The following is a 17731-nucleotide window of genomic DNA, read 5'->3' on the forward strand; positions in this document are numbered from 1 at the left end:
GAATGCACAGTAACCTTTTCCAAAAAATTTCAAATCCTCCTCCTGTTCTTTTCGTCCCATCCGTGTATTTAGCATGGGTTTTGCCCAGAAAAATGAGCCCACGCGTGGTGGGGTTCAAGGCATATGTCCCCCACGCGTGGTGGGGTTCCCCATGCGTCCCGGACACGGTTTATTATGGGCTAGGTCCGAAAATTAGGCCTAAAACCGGATAGTTTAAACCCGAATATTATTCTTTGGCCCGGACCCGAGAAATAGGAACACGTTGCTTAACTAGTCCTATGTAAGCAAAATAACTACCAAAAATAAGACTAGTACTTAAACAAAACTATATCTTTTTAAATATTTTCCAAGGTTTAAAATAGCTACAAAATATTAATAAAACTATTTTTTTTGTAATTTTCGTTTTAAAATATTAAGATAAAATATGAGGTAATATTTTTGTATTTTTTCAAAGTTAAAAATGCCTATAAAACTTTAATAGAATTATTATTTTTGTATTTTTCGAAATTATATAAGGTACAAAAATAAAGTGCAATTTTTTGTATTTTTCAAGTTTATGAGAAATACATAAACTAAAATTTATATATATATTTTTTGAAATTTTCTTTTTGCAACGAAATAAAGTAAAAATAGTTAAAATAGCTATACTAGACCCAATTTCACATATTCACACTAAAAATGTGAAAATTCTCGGGGAGGGTCAAAAATCACGTGCTTACAGCTGCCCCTCTTTGACTGGAAACACGAAGAGTTTTCCGACAAAGAACGACTAGACGTGTTTTTGACCCGACCATTACTTGAACGGACTACACTTAAGGAAAGGGAGGGAATGTGACCGAGCCCTGGTATCCGAGCTGCCTACATATCCTTGGTTATACAGGAATCAGGCCACGTGTAGTTCGGAAATGAGAGAGATAGTGAAGTGTACCGAGGTGAAGAGCCGATCGAGGTGCCGTTCCGTTGAGGTTCCGGTCCGCGGTCCTGTCGTTACAACAAAAATGAAAACTGAAAAAGACTAACTAAGCCTATCAGCTACTAGTTACAAGGATTCCTATCTCTTAAGTCTTCTGAAACTTGGTCTTGAGTCTTGAATGGTGCTTCATACAGACTTTGGATTTGAACCTTGATACTTGCTAGTTGTAGGCGCTAGTTCTTGAGCAGATTACATCCGTTCTCCACTTCCGTGCTTCGGATTCATTCATTTTTCTTCTTTTTTCTTCTTCTTTTTTTTTTTTTTTTTTTTTTGTGACTAGCTTTTGTTGACCCTCTGAGACTGTTGACTCGCATTCTTGGGGCGGGCTTCTTGTTGCTTCTATCTTGGATTGAGTGCTGGGGACTTCTATCGTAGCCTTCTGCCTTCCAATGGGTTGCGGCTTGACTTTGAACGATGTTCCGCCGTTCTACAGGCGGACCCCTAACTTCTTCAATCTTCGGCGTACAACAACCTCCGCTCTATAGGCAGGCTCCTGACAACCAAAACAAACAACACAAATGAAATTTCCTAACTCAGTTTGCACTGGGAAGGTTTGTGAGTCGTTAGCAAAATCGTAGCCCACTGATACTACTGGTGCAGTGCTGAGAGTGAACTTAAACACTAGATTAGGATGTATTCCCTTGTTATGCTGGTGGGCGCCTAACTTCAATGCTTGAAATGTAAGGACTGAAATGTATTCCTCTCGTTATACAGGTGGGCGCCTGGCTTTAGGAAAATGACTCTTTTTTTTTTCAAAATGTTTTTTTTTTTAGCATCTTAGGAGAAAGATTCATCAGACTAAGATTTTGATCCTAGGAGAAAGTTCATCAGACTAGGTCATTTTTTGTTTTTTGGTTATCTTAGGAGAAAGATTCATCATACTAAGATTTTGATCCTAGGAGAAGGTTCGTCAGACTAGGTCTCTATCTTAGGAGAAAAATTCATCGGACTAAGATTTTGATCCTAGGAGAAAGTTCATCGGACTAGGTCATTTTTTGTTTTTGGTATCTTAGGAGAAAGATTCATCAGACTAAGATTTTGATCCTAGGAGAAGGTTCATCAGACTAGGTCTCTATCTTAGGAGAAAAATTCGTCAGACTAAGATTTTGATCCTAGGAGAAGGTTCATCAGACTAGGTCATTTTTTTTTTTTGTTTTTGGTATCTTAGGAGAAAGATTCATCAGACTAAGATTTGGATCCTAGGAGAAGGTTCATCAGACTAGGTCATTTTTTGTTTTTGGTATCTCAGGAGAAAGATTCATCAGACTGAGATTTGGATCCTAGGAGAAGGTTCGTCAGACTAGGTCTCTATCTTAGGAGAAAAATTCGTCAGACTAAGATTTTGATCCTAGGAGAAAGTTCATCGGACTAGGTCATTTTTTTTTAAAACAACTTAGGAGGAAATGCATCTCCTATGGGTAAAACTTAACTTTGAGGAAGTGCGTCTCCTGTGGGTACAATAAACTTAGGAAGTGCGTCTCCTATTGGGATAACTGTTTTTTAGGAGGTGCGTCTCCTACTGGGTGAAACTAAACTTTAGGAAGTGCGTCTCCTATTGGTAGAACTGAACTTAGGAGGAAATGCATCTCCTATGTGTGAAACTGAAACAAACCTAGGAGGAAATGCGTCTCCTATGGGTGAAACTGAAACAAACCTAGGAGGAAATGCATCTCCTATGGGTAAAATTAAACAAACCTAGGAGGAAATGCGTCTCCTATGGGTGAAACTGAAACAAACCTAGGAGGAAATGCATCTCCTATGGGTAAAACTAAAACTTAGGAGGAAATGCATCTCCTATGGGTAAAGACGTGGAATGTATGCCTCTATTATCTAGGCGGGCTCCCAATTTCAACACTTGAAATAAAAGACTGAATGTATGCCTCTATTATCTGGGCGGGCTCCCAACTTCGACACTTGAAAATAAAAAGACTGAATTTATGCCTCTGTTATCTGGGCGGGCTCCCAATTTCAACACTTAAAAGTAAAGAGTGAAACCAACATATCCTATTTGAGGGCGGATGAACCCAACATATCCTATTTGAGGGCGGATGAACCCAACAGATCCTATTTGAGGGCGGATGAACCCAACATATCCTATTTGAGGGCGGATGAACCCAACAGATCCTATTTGAGGGCGGATGAACCCAACATATCCTATTTGAGGGCGGATGAACCCAACATATCCTATTTGAGGGCGGATGAACCCAACATATCCTATTTGAGGGCGGATGAACCCAACATATCCTATTTGAGGGCGGATGAACCCGACAGATCCTATTTGAGGGCGGATGAACCCAACATATCCTATTTGAGGGCGGATAAACCCGTCATATCCTATTTGAGGGCGGATTAACCCAACAGATCCTATTTGAGGGCGGATAAACCCGACATATCCTATTTGAGGGCGGATTAACCCAACAGATCCTATTTGAGGGCGGATGAACCCAAAATATCTTTAAGACTTGAAAATGTCTTACCTCGAATACTTGCTGGGGATTGGGATGAATTTTCATTTTCTACCTTCCCCATTTTTATTATTATTCTTTTTATTTATTTATTTATTATTGTTACCTTCCCCAAATTTTTATTATTATTATTTTTTTTTTTATTCCTTTTTGTTTTGTTTTTTCCTTCAAAGACTACCTCCCTTGATTTACTTACCTGTTGGGGGTAAAATGTTATCAGCTGGGGGTACCTGACTTCCAGAAAATTTTCTAAATGGAAGGAAAATTTTCTGCCCCAGTTTGATAATATCCCTTGTGGCATGCGTTTCTGCCTCAATGCCATTTCCTTTACCTGTTTCAAATCAAACAAAATTTGTTAGTTTAAAACATGGTGGTTGGTTGTGATACTCCTGCTGGGATGGTGTTCCCTTTCTCCCTCCTTGCTCTGTGTTCCACAACTTGTTGGGGATGATATTATGTGCTGGGGATAATCCCTTCCTGCTGGGGATATCCATCTTCTTTTGTGGCATAGCTCGGAAACTGGCATTTTCCCGACCTTTTAGTTTAGTATGGATTTCGCCAAATCATGCTCACAGCTCTCCTTGCTCTGTTCACGGGCCTTGTCTCTGAGGTTTATAACCTTGGTTTTGGCAAGGATATCCCTCTTGATGCTCGTCAATCCTTTTGTCAATTCCCTTTGCTGGGGATATCTTTTTTGACACTGACCTCGCGCTTGTTCCTTGCTGACTATACCATTCGGATATACTAGTCAGATCTCATTTTGGAAAGCTGATGGCCTATTCGAAGTCATTTCATACTTGTTCTGACCAGACAGACTCTATTGGGGAATTTTTTATGAAAGGAGAAAGACAACAGAAACAAAATAAAAGACAAAGGAAACGACGACTCTTTTACAAAAGAAACTATAAATAAAAACCTATCAAACGCAGATACCGACTCTAATGGCCATGGCATGCATATGGGCCCATCTTTTACCGTCAATCATCTTTTAAGATCTTCCATTGGCGATTCCCCCTTTGATTCTCAATCTTATTCGACTTGTAGTGCCCGAAGGGTTTTCACTATCAAGTCTCTCTCATTTTGGTTTTCTCTCAGCTTTCATCGCCTTATGGTGCCTGTGAAGGTTTTCACCAATAAGACTCTCTCGTTTTATATCTCTCTCCAGCTGGGGATTTTGGAGTGTTTCTGGTATGACTCTTTCTGTTGGAGATTAGAGTCCTTTCTGCTGTGGAACAGAATGTTATGTTCGCCGGTAAGACTCTTCATTTGTCTGACTTGGCATCTTTTGAAGACTGATCGGAAGGTCTTTCTTTGGACCGTAATGTGGGTTTTGGATAGGGTTAGAAAGAAAGGGTATTAAAGGCTCAAAAAATGCATTAATTTTGGGTTATTAACTACAACCTTCGGAATTAGATTTATTTACATCAAACGCAACTTTTGCCCCAGTTTCTTGCTTGGGGATATTTTAATTGATTTTTTTTCATTTTTCAAAACTATGACCGAGCCGTGAAGCGCCTACGTATCCTCTTTGAGGAATCAGGTCAAACGTAGTTCCCAATTCCTCTTTTTCATTTGATTTTTTTTTGTTACCATTTTTTTTTTCGTTTTGTTGTTTTCTTTTCTTTCTCTTTTTTTTTCTTTTGTTTACCTGCCGCGCTTGCGTATCGTTGCTACTAATTCCGAACGAGGGGTATGAAAGGAAAATAAATAAGGCTCAAAAGGGGTTAACGAAGGATAAAGTGTTTGGGTAGCAGAACAAAATGCCTTCGTCATTCCAGTCTTCAAAACATGCCAAGTGCAAACAACACAATTAAACAATAGATTTATAGTCTCTTCCGATGGTGCTGGACTTGACAATTATATTCAACATTTGTTTGGTCATTTGTCCCTTCTAAAGCACCGTTGGGCGACACTCTCATTCTCCTTATTATGAATGACCCTCATGCCAATTTAGGCGAATCTTTCTTTAACGGTTTTGTGTTTAACTTGCCCCAGTTCCACATGACTCGGGCTCCAAATAATCTCAAACCGTTCTTATTTCCTTTAAATGGATTGATCGCCTTTCTGGGGTTTTATGATTAACTTTAAAGACTAGGCCCAAATTGGGTGCGCATGTCATGTCCCTAGAATCGGCATTGAACAAAAAATGATAAAAGGACTAAACAAAAAGATGACTGGAAATAATAAAAGACCGGATTTTGTATTAGACTACCGGTGAAATGGTTTGAATAACAAACAAACGAAATAAAAATCCTAAACAACCTGGACAAAACTAAAACAAACCGCTATGACAAAACGGAAAGATAAGCAGAAAGATATTGACACAAAACAAAATCCGAATTACAATCCTAATAATCCGAACAAACAGGAATGACAACAAAATAAGCCACCAACTGCTTCTTTCTTGTTAACCAAGGAACGGAGCGTCCTCCCATTTTATCAAAATTGGCCTTTTAACCACTGAGCTTTGCATCAATACTGCCAAGACCATTACCAGCTTCCATATCTCCGTCAACAAGTTTCCAACAGGATTCGAGTGCTTCTGTCATCAGGCCTGATCCCCGCAGAGTGTGCATCATGAGGTGCAAGTAAAGGATTCCGGGTGTCATTGTCCGGCTTACCACAAACCAACCACCTTAATTTTATTTGCAAAACAAACAGGTTAGAATGGACTCAGTCGGTCCTTATTATTAACAACATCTTTTTCTTTTTGATGTCTTCATTTTTCTTTCTTTTTTTCGATTCATTTTTTCATTTTTCATTTCGTTTTTTTCATTCTTTTTTTTCATTCTTTTTTTTTCCATTTTTTCGTTGTGGTCGAATCTTATGGAGATTGCCTACGTATCATGACCCCGCATGAATCAGACCTTGCGTAGTTCGGACCAATAAAAGATAAACAATACTAAACACTCTTTTTTTTAAATTTAAAACAAACTGGGTTTCAAGGATTTAAAGATTACCCACAAGCTTGAAAATTAAACAACCCGCATGTTCTAATCAAAAGATTGGTAGACTTAAAAACAAAATTCCAGCTCCCTTTCTCTGTTCGACAAATGCAACCAAATGGTTATTTTTTGCAAATGTGGCCCCTTCCAATTTTCACACGAATTTTGAGGCCGGGGAGGATTATTTTGACACTTTAAAACTTGTCCATTCTTTTACGAAAATAACCTTTCGACGACTGAAAGATACTCTAAGGCTATTTCGGCAAGAACGGTTTAAGACGCGGCCGAAGCTGGCTCGGCTTATTATGACAAAATTTTCAAACGGTATTCACCTGACCGTCGACTCTTTTTTTCAAATTATAATAAAAACTTGGTGCTGCAAACACGGCCCTTCAGCGCCTTGGGGACGAAGATTTATAAGGCTGTGTGGGTCAACTTGGACCAAAAATTCTAAACATGACCCGAAGGTGGCTATTTATGCAAAGTCAGCCTTCCGGCGTCCCTTTCGGGAACATTCGGCTCTTTATGACAAAACAGCATCACCTGACTTATTTATGACTCTTTTGTCGTTTTTCAAATTAGAAAACTCAATATTGCAAGCACGGCCTTTCAACATCTCGGGGACGAAGATTTTTAAGGCTGTGTGGGCCAATTGGACCAAATCCAAAACATGACCTAAAAGGTGGCTGTTTACGCAAAGTCAGCCTTCCGGCGTCCCTTTCGGGAACATTCGGCTATGTCTTGATAAAACAGCGTCACCTGACTTCTTTATGATAAAAACTAAAATTTGACATGTATTTTTTTGTTATTATTATTATTATTTGTTTTTTTTTTGGCTTTCTAGCAAAACGGTGGGGTTGGACCCGATGAGGGTTGCCTACGTATCTCACATCCGGTGAGAATCAAACCCGCGTAGTTCGGGCAAATAAACTGTTTTTGAGAGGACCTTTTTCCATTTTCTATATTTATTTTTTTTATTATTATTTTCACAACAATCAAATAGACTATTATTCTATTATTTTCATTTATAACAAACAAACGAATTAACGAAAAACATAAAACATTCCTTCTTTTTGAGAAGGTGGGGTTGGACCCGATGAGGGTTGCCTACGTATCTCACATCCGGTGAGAATCAAACCCGCGTAGTTCGGTCAAATAAACTGTTTTTGAGAGGACCCTTTTCCATTTTCTATATTTTTTTTATTATTTTCACAACAATCAAATAGACTATTATTCTATTATTTTCATTTATAACAAACAAACGAATTAACGAAAAACATAAAACATTCCTTCTTTTTTGAGAAGGTGGGGTTGGACCCGATGAGGGTTGCCTACGTATCTCACATCCGGTGAGAATCAAACCCGCGTAGTTCGGTCTGATCATGAATAAGTAAATGAACTAACATTTTTTTTAATTGAAATTTGTGAAAGAACTGCTTCAAAAGAAGAAAGGAAGTATTTTTTTTTGATTGATTTTCTTTTGAAAGAAAGACTTGTAAAAATTCCTTTTCTTTTGATTTGAACTTTGAGAATTTCAAAAGTAAAAGGAAGATATTTGTTTTTCTGAATTTGTTTTTATTCTAAAGAAAAAAGAAAATATTTTTTGGAATGTTACTTTTAATAAAAGAAGTGCTTCTAAAAATGTTTTTTTTTTTTATGAATTTTCTAAAGAAGAATCAAAATATTTTCGGATTTTTATTTATCTATTTTATCTTTTTTGAATTTTGAACCTTCTTTTGAATTTTGTTTTGGATTATATATATACTTTTTTTTTAGAACAAATAATAAAATCACATTTAACGCCGGACTCTTTTTAGTTTTATTTCTGGCATTTTCATAGACAAACAAAATAAATAAAACATTTTTTTTTTAAAAAAAAACAAACTCTTTTTTCATTTTCATTTAATGGCAAAACAAACTATTTTCTTTAATATTTTTTTTTTAAAAAACAGACAGAACAATGATTATTATTTTTGTTTACTTTTCCTTTGCTTTTAACATAACAAACTAATAAGACATTTTTTCATTTTCTCAAAATTTCGGCAGAGTTTTGACAATATTTTTGTATTAGGTTTCTTTTTCAAAAATAAACAATCAATTCCCTAACTGCTATATTTTTTTTTTAATTTCACAATATTCATAATATTCAAACACTGGTCAGCGAGACAAAATAAATGCATGGAAAACAAATAGGATGCATCAGAATGGTCTTTTCATATCAGGTTGCTAGTCCTAGACGGACCCAACTCCTGTGTTGAGTCCCCTAAGTCAAATGCAACGTGATGCAAATAAACGTTCCTACTAGGGATCCGGCATGAAGTCACGTTATTCTATGTTCAAAACCTGGGTCGGTGTTCTAGACAGTGTACCCGAGCGGACAACTCGAGCTGAGGAAGGAGCTCCTTTCCGGGAACCAAAAGGCCAGCCGGCTTAGAAACTTTCCGAGCCTCTTTTATTTAGGGTATGACACTAACAGAATAGGGAGTCTCAACCAGTAAGCACATCCCCGGAGGTAAGAAGAGAAAGGTTTCGGCACAGTTTATATACAGTTCAAATAATATCAAAGCGGTAAAAGCAGCATTTAGCACATTAGGCTCAAAACATGTAATAATCAGATAATAAATAAAGCCAAATAATAACAACTATTCTAAGCTCGAATTCTTAACCCTGAACCAGTGGTTCTGGGTTTTACCTTCCCCAGCAGAGTCGCCAGAGCTGTCACACCTCCTTTTTCCGCGCCCGAGGGGCGCAGGGAGTTTTTTCCAATTAAAGGACAATCGAAACGGGATTGGTTTATTTATTTCAGAGTCGCCACTTGGGAGATTTAGGGTGTCCCAAGTCACCAATTTTAATCCCGAATCGAGGAAAATAATGACTCTATATTACAGTCTGCGTACCAGAAATCCGGATAAGGAATTCTGTTAACCCGGGAGAAGGTGTTAGGCATTCCCGAGTTCCGTGGTTCTAGCACGGTCGCTCAACTGTTATATTCGGCTTATTTATCTGATTTTTAATACAATTATGAACCATGTGCAAATTTTATCTTTTACCGCTTTATTATCATTATTTTTTAGGAATGTGAACATCGCTTAAAACATATCTTTGGACTGTGTCACATGAAATGCACCCACAATCCGAAACATATTTTATTTGATGTTTTAGGATTTGGATTTGGGTCGCATGAAATGCACACCCGAGTTTAAGAAAGTAATTTAATTAAATCGCGTCTAAAGAGGCTAACGCGTTATTATCTTTAGGGGAGGCCGTGAAATTCGCTAAACAACCCTCCTGAATTCTAAGTAGTTTAAACAAGTATTTACTGAGGGCCCCACAATTTGTGTTTTTATTTGGCGAGGCTCATCTCATTCTTATTTTTTTTTTTTAAAGAATTTGCAACGTCATGAAAATGCATCTCGGGCCACGCCACAATCAATGCGCCCGTGACTAAAGACATATTTCGACTCCGTTGAGATTTGGATTTGGGTCACATAAGTGTGCACCCGAGTTTAGGGAGATAACATTATTAAAGGCGCGCCTAAAGCAACTAGCGCATTATTATTTTAGGTGGGGCCGTGAAATTTCTAAACGGCCCGTCCCGGAATCTAAGTGTTTAATACATACATTTAGAGGGCCCCGCAATTTGTGCGTTTTCATTTGGCGAGGCTCGTCTCATTTTTATTATTGTTTTTTTTTTTTTTTATATATAAAAAGGGTAAGCCTAAACCAACTACAATTCGCTAATTTGTTTGTCTCTAAAAGGAAATACTAATTCATTAATTTAACAATGGATGGCTAGTAGGATGTATGGCTACTAGAGAGTGTTTTAAGCTTGACCAACTATAATTAATTATGAGCATACGTTAGAACTAACCCATGTGGCAACCAACAGAATAATGACTAGCAAAATCATGATAGGACTTATTAAATCAATCCGGCTACAAATTCGGCAAATTAGTCACGATCATGAAAAAAACCTTTTGCACAACTTTTCCTCTAGCACGCCAATTTGAGATAGCAGTAGCATAAACACAAAAAAAACTAAAACTCGATAGATTTAAACAAAAATTTCATCATAACATGTATTCGAGCTCGGACATGATAGTAACCGATATCTACTCAAATAAAGATTAGAAACTAACCTCTAATGACAAACACTGCTGGAGGTTTACAATTCATTTATCGAACCGAAACGGAACCATAGTCAGCGAGATGACAGCAAACGAAACCAACGAACTAGAACCTCACATCGGCACTCGAACGGACTTCAAACGGGAAGCCATAGAAACAGTTATCAAAGCTCAAACGGAATAGCTCGCACCATAGACTCGAACGCGAAGGGACGGAGGATGGGTCATGGCTGCTGTTGACGTTTCCAGGTGATCGTTTGGACATGAAGGGTTGGACGACGCAATGCAGCAGCCGCGATAGCGCTGCTCGCCGGGCTGGGGTATGAACGGAGGTTTGATGGTTTCGTTTTCGACTGGTGGAGTTTGACGACGGGTGAGTAGGGGAAGCTGAACGGGATGGAGGGAGTTGGTGGCGCGACGGACAGTGACGACGCAGCAGCAACAGCTGCTGCTCGTCCGGCTGGGTTATGGCTGTTTGGACAATAGGGTGGTGGTGTTTGGACGATGAGGGGGGAGCTGTTGGTCGTGGTCAGTAGGGTCGTTGATGCTGCAGCTGTTCCGGCGAGGAAGCAACAGCTGCTGCGTGATAGCAGTGGACGTGGGGGTGTGACCGGTTCAGTTGACGACGCAGTAGGGTTTTTGGACGGGTTTTGTGAAGAAGACGGAGGAACAGTGGTCGTTTGGGCAGCTGGGAGGTTGTCGATGGTTTGGGGTCTGTTTGGTGGTGACAGGGAGATGAACGGAAGGCTGTGTGGTTGTTCACGGAGGGAGCTGCTAGGGTTTGACGGAGGGTCGACGATGGAGTGTTTGGCGGGGTGACGACGGGTCGGTTTGTTTGACGGACTCGGATGGGGTAAGTTTGGTCGTGGGTTTTTTTTTAGGTTTTTTTTTTATTTTCCTTGAGGAAGAAGACGAATGCACAGTAACCTTTTCCAAAAAATTTCAAATCCTCCTCCTGTTCTTTTCGTCCCATCCGTGTATTTAGCATGGGTTTTGCCCAGAAAAATGAGCCCACGCGTGGTGGGGTTCAAGGCATATGTCCCCCACGCGTGGTGGGGTTCCCCATGCGTCCCGGACACGGTTTATTATGGGCTAGGTCCGAAAATTAGGCCTAAAACCGGATAGTTTAAACCCGAATATTATTCTTTGGCCCGGACCCGAGAAATAGGAACACGTTGCTTAACTAGTCCTATGTAAGCAAAATAACTACCAAAAATAAGACTAGTACTTAAACAAAACTATATCTTTTTAAATATTTTCCAAGGTTTAAAATAGCTACAAAATATTAATAAAACTATTTTTTTTGTAATTTTCGTTTTAAAATATTAAGATAAAATATGAGGTAATATTTTTGTATTTTTTCAAAGTTAAAAATGCCTATAAAACTTTAATAGAATTATTATTTTTGTATTTTTCGAAATTATATAAGGTACAAAAATAAAGTGCAATTTTTTGTATTTTTCAAGTTTATGAGAAATACATAAACTAAAATTTATATATATATTTTTTGAAATTTTCTTTTTGCAACGAAATAAAGTAAAAATAGTTAAAATAGCTATACTAGACCCAATTTCACATATTCACACTAAAAATGTGAAAATTCTCGGGGAGGGTCAAAAATCACGTGCTTACAGGTGGTATTGGTAAAGCCAAAGCTGTTACTGAGGAGGTACATGCCAACGTGAATAAATCTCATAAAGGGGTTATTGCCTCTTATGGCAAGAAAGTAAGTCGTGCGCTCCAATATGTCCCTAAAAGGAATAAAGATGAAAGTGAATCATCTAATCTCCAAGCTAACATACTAAAGGAGTTAACTCTTTCGGTCTAACGAATTGAGGCAGTAAAGTCGTCCTCAATGCCTCTTGTAAGGTTTGTGGCCCAAAATCGTTTGCAGAATGTGGCACTCCCTACAAAGCGAACAGATAAAGGTTTTGATCCTAATGCTTACAGGCTATTTGCAAAAGCTGGATACAATCCTAATGAGCCGTCAAAGTTAGGGAAGCTACCATCAGAAGCTGCAACAAGGCAACCACGTGAAGATTTAGGATACAAGCAACCATCACCAGTGCGCATCTCAATAAGAAGGGTGAGTAGCAATTACAACACTGTAGAAGACGAATCTGCCGCTTCTAACAGGCCTTCTGTCTTTGACCGACTTGGAAAACCAACTATGAGAACTTTCGTATTTGAGATATTGGGTCCATTAAAGTAGGGGAACAAGTTCCAAAGAATTTTTCAAAGCATAAGAACACCCGCTCCACCCAAGATCCAGAAGATCTCTAATAGTTTCCAAAGTTTGGTTCCTTCAAGAATGAGGCGACAAACAAAACTTGTGGTTTCATGTGAAGAAGTACTAAAGGTAAAGCCATATACTGTGGTCTACACTAAGGAACGTGACGATGATGAAGAAAGTGTAGGTTCTTCGTATCATGTCACTATACAAGGCGAGAATGGTGTTCCGTCTTCGATGGAGGATAATGCAGAATTGGAGCATGTTTCACCATGTTATCACATATCCTTCGACGATGAGGACCCTCAAGGAGATGAAGATACGAAAGATGCTCCAACTGAACTTGAAGAAGGAGTGAAGACGACAGTTGATGCCTTAAAAGAAGTCAACCTTGGCAGTGATGAAGATCCAAGACCCACCTACCTAAGTACTTTACTTGAAGCTGATGAAGAGATCACTTATATTGAGTTACTCAAGGAGTTCAGGGACGTCTTCGCTTGGACTTACAAAGAGATGCCTGGCTTGGACCCGAAAGTAGCAGTCCATTATTGATACCCAATTTTTTCCCTATGTATTTTTCATATACAAAATACTTTCAAAATAACATATGTACGCATATATAAGCATGCCCAAGTGTTTTTGTACTTTTTCCCAATTTTTAAAGATTTGTTTAATTAATTTATTGCTCATTTTAGCAGTATAAAAACCAATAATTATTTCCAAAATTATTATTTTGGTGGATAATTTGTTTTATTTCCCATATTTATACCAAAACATAGTTAAAGTAATTTTTATATATTTTTACAAATTTATTTGGTATTTTTAAAACTAAATTGCATATAATTGCAATTCTAACCTACTTTAAGAGTTAATAGCATTTTATAATTATAAAATTGGTAAAAACATTGTTAAATCAATATTTATATATTATTAACTGATCCAATACTCTTAATTTACTTTCAAAATCATTTTACTATTTTTTATAAAATAAAAAGGGAAAAACTGGCTATTTAACCCTGGCCCATTTTTATTTCAATCATAGCCAAATTGACCCAATTTTGAAACTCAATTGGACCGGCCCAATTCTAATCTAACCCGACCCCCAACCCAACCAATTAACCCGCCTCGCCCTTTCTTTCAATCCAGGTCGTTGATCATTTAGATCAACGGCTACGATCACCCCTTACCTATTTTTATTCACTAACCCTACCCTAATCCCCTCATTTCCATCTCTCAGCCGCCTTTGAATACTGTTCTCTTAAGTGCTATACTATCTCGTTTCTCTTCTGAAACTTGTTTAAGTTCCAAGCTTTCTTAAAATGTGTTTTTTATGCTTCAAATCAGTTCTTCATTCTATTTGCCTTGAACCTGCTACTTTATCTGTTTGTTTTCACATGAATCCCTGAAAGAGACCTCTGAGCCTGTTTCAGTTATTTGTCTTCTCTTCTCTGTATCTGACTCGAGTTGAAAACCCTGGGATTTGGGGGTTTTTTGGTGAGTTTGATCTTGTGTTTTGGACTAGGGTTCTATTTAGAACCCTGGATACTCTCAAACTTATTCTGAGTCTATGTACTGGATTTGAGCCTCTTTGTTATGACCCAAAACTCTTCTATACTAGGCTTTTTCGCATGATAGTTCTTTCTTGTTTGATATGTTTGTATGCTTTATATATGAGGAATTTTGCCTTCAAAAGGTTTTGTCAACTTCTGATTGATTCGGAATTCCTCTTAATAAGGTTTGATTGATTGTTACTGATTTTCCTTAAGTAAAACCCTTTCCTCATTTCTCCTGACTTGGTTCATTCGAACAAAGCCAGCAATTTTGATTTTACTGGCTGTTGAGTGATCGCCTTTCCTTATTTGCACAAACCATGTACCACTGGACTTTTGCCTTAAATAACTTCTCTGTATTTACCCTTCATTTGCTACTTTGGAAAAGATTTTGATCAAACTCTTTCCTTAATTATCTTGCCCGTTTGAAATCAGAATCCCTTAATTGAAGGGAGACCTTATGTGATTGATTTCGAAACTATTTTCTTACCTTTTCTTACTTGCTTTCTGCACTATAAAAGGCATGACCCTTCTGTACTTTTAGACACTTCCAATTCAATACTCTTTAAGACCTTGAGTTCAATACTTTGACAACACTTATTGAACACTTTCAATTTCAATACTCCTACATTCTCAATTCAACGCTCTACTCTCTTCTGAAATCTTCTGGCTGTGTGTTTGCATCTTGGATTTACTACTGCTATTCTCTTCTTATTTCCCTGGAACTGGTATGTTCTAATTTAACTTTCAGCTTCATCCCTATGTGTTTGCTTTATAGTTTCAACAATCTTGTCTACTTTGCTGTTTATGTTCTGTATTGAATATGTTGTCTCTTTGCATCTATTGTTGTATGAATTCCCCATACCCTTATTCCCTTCTATGTGTTTGAGTTAAAGTTCAAAGCATGGCAACATCCAAATTGTTGCTCATGTCTGGACTTGATCCTTTAATGGATCCTAACTCCCAAACAATGTGGCTAACAGGCTGGTTGGGGTATGCCAGCACTTCCAATTATTGGGTATGACCACCAGCCTGTCTTGGCTTTCCCCAAAATCTCCTCTATGCACTTGAACTCTCTCTTAGATTCTAAGTTCTGCCCCTCCTATGAGCCTTGCTTTGGGACCTTGAGCTCCCTCTGAACTTGGACATTTGAGGGCTGGCCCTTCCACGCTGCACTATAATCCAATTCTGCAATATATTTGGGTGTAAGCACTACCCGGAGTCCACTTGAGACTCTTAGGGAACTCTGACACATCCCCAATAGGAAAAAGGCTTTGGAATTTGATCTTTGGAGTTGGTTTACTTCATGCTTCAGACAGAAGTCTGAATCAGGCTCTCCTTGGTTGGGATTTTTAGCTTTCTGATGTAATTTTATTTTACTTTTCTTTATTCATTCTGGGCTGTAATAATTTGTAATAACTTATGGGGTCTTAGTGAAAAGTGGAGAGTCACTAATGTATGCATAAGGGTAGATATCATGTTCATAGGTATTTACTGCTGCAATCATGTCCTGTTTTCACTTTTGCATTTTTCATATAGAAATCATGTTTACCAGTCCTGCACTTCTGCGTTTTTCATATAGAAACCATGCCTACAGGTTCTGCCTTTCATATAGAAATCTTGTCTATAGGTTCTGCATTTCATACGTAAATACCATGTCTATAGCCTCTGCATTTCATACATAGATACCATGTCTATAGCTTCTACATTTCATACATAGATACCATTGTCACACCTCCTTTTTCCGCGCCCGCGGGGGCGCAGGGGAGTTTTTTCCAATTAAAGGACAATCGAAACGGGATTGGTTTATTTATTTCAGAGTCGCCACTTGGAAGATTTAGGGTGTCCCAAGTCACCAATTTTAATCCCGAATCGAGGAAAAGAATGACTCTATATTACAGTCTGCGTACCAGAAATCCGGATAAGGAATTCTGTTAACCCGGGAGAAGGTGTTAGGCATTCCCGAGTTCCGTGGTTCTAGCACGGTCGCTCAACTGTTATATTTGGCTTATTTATCTGATTTTAAATACAATATGAACTTATGTGCAAATTTTATCTTTCAACCGCTTTTATCATTTACCGTTACTTTTATCAAGAATTGCAACGTTATAAAAATATATCTCGAACCACGTTACAATCAATGTACCCGTGGTCGTCGACACACTTTGACTCCGTTGAGATTTGGATTTGGGTCACATCAATGTGCACCCGAGTTTAAGGAAATTAAATTATTAAAGGCGCGCCTAAAGCGACTAGCGTGTTTAATTTGGGTAAGACCGTGGAATTTTACTAAACGGTCCATCCCGAAGTCCAAATAATTTTTAAAGCAAATATTTACTGAGGGCCCCGCAATTTGTATTTTATTCGGCGAGGCTCATCTCATTCTTATTTTTTAACATGAATTTGCAACGTCATGGACATGCATCTCGAACCACGTCACAATCAATGTACCCGTGATTAGAAATACATTTCGAATCCGTCGAGATTTGGATTTGGGTCACATAAATGTGCACCCAAGTTTAGGAAGGTAAGGTTTATTAAAGCGTGTCCTAAAGAGACTAACGTGTTGTTATTTTAGGAGGGTTGTGAGATTTGCTAAACAACCCGTCCTGGAAACTAAATGCTTCAATAATTTACATTTAACAAGGGCCCCGCATCTGCGTGTTTTGTTTATTTTCATCGAGGCTCATCTCGTTCTTATTTTAAACGGATATCCTATAGCAACTACGTTTCTTGTCGTGTTCGTCTCTATCAATTGAAAACGGTAGATAGTCCTAATTAATTACACGCTTGCAGGTTATTCATAACGGAATTCCGAGTGCCTTTGCAGAATAAGAAAACATGGCCATGCACGTGGGCAGCTAATCGAACATTATGGGCCCAAACCCAGCCAACATAGTATCGGCTGGGCCTGGGCCACTGCCTTTCTGATGAAAGCCTGCTGGGTTCGTTTGATTCGGGCTCGACCTTCGTGAGGTTGAGAAGTGCAGACTTGCGCTGTTTGTTTTAAAGCAATGGTTTGCCAATTATAAGGAGGCAATTTATCAAAAGGAAATGAAATTAACTAACATGGACGGTTTTATGCATTTAAAGACATGTTAAACGTAATTAGATAAAGTCTAAGATACAACCTATTGCATTGGGAATACTTTTATCTATCAAACCACATATACAAACTAACATTCTATCACCACACATTGATATCTACTAGGCATGCAGGCTAGCTTCAGTATCTAGACAAGAAAGTAAGCTATTATACATTACATGAAGTTTAATATAACAGTCTATGTATGAAATAAACATCTTCAGCTCTTCTCTTTTATATTCATGCTCAACTTTCAAGTTACATTGACACTATTAATCGTGTACCTGGTATAGCAAAGAAAAAGAAGAAGGAGAATGGTCAGCTGAGTAGTATGCAGCAAATACAGCAACAGCAGA

This window comes from Nicotiana sylvestris, chromosome 8 (genome assembly GCF_000393655.2).
Source record: "Nicotiana sylvestris chromosome 8, ASM39365v2, whole genome shotgun sequence".
NCBI lineage: Eukaryota > Viridiplantae > Streptophyta > Magnoliopsida > Solanales > Solanaceae > Nicotiana > Nicotiana sylvestris.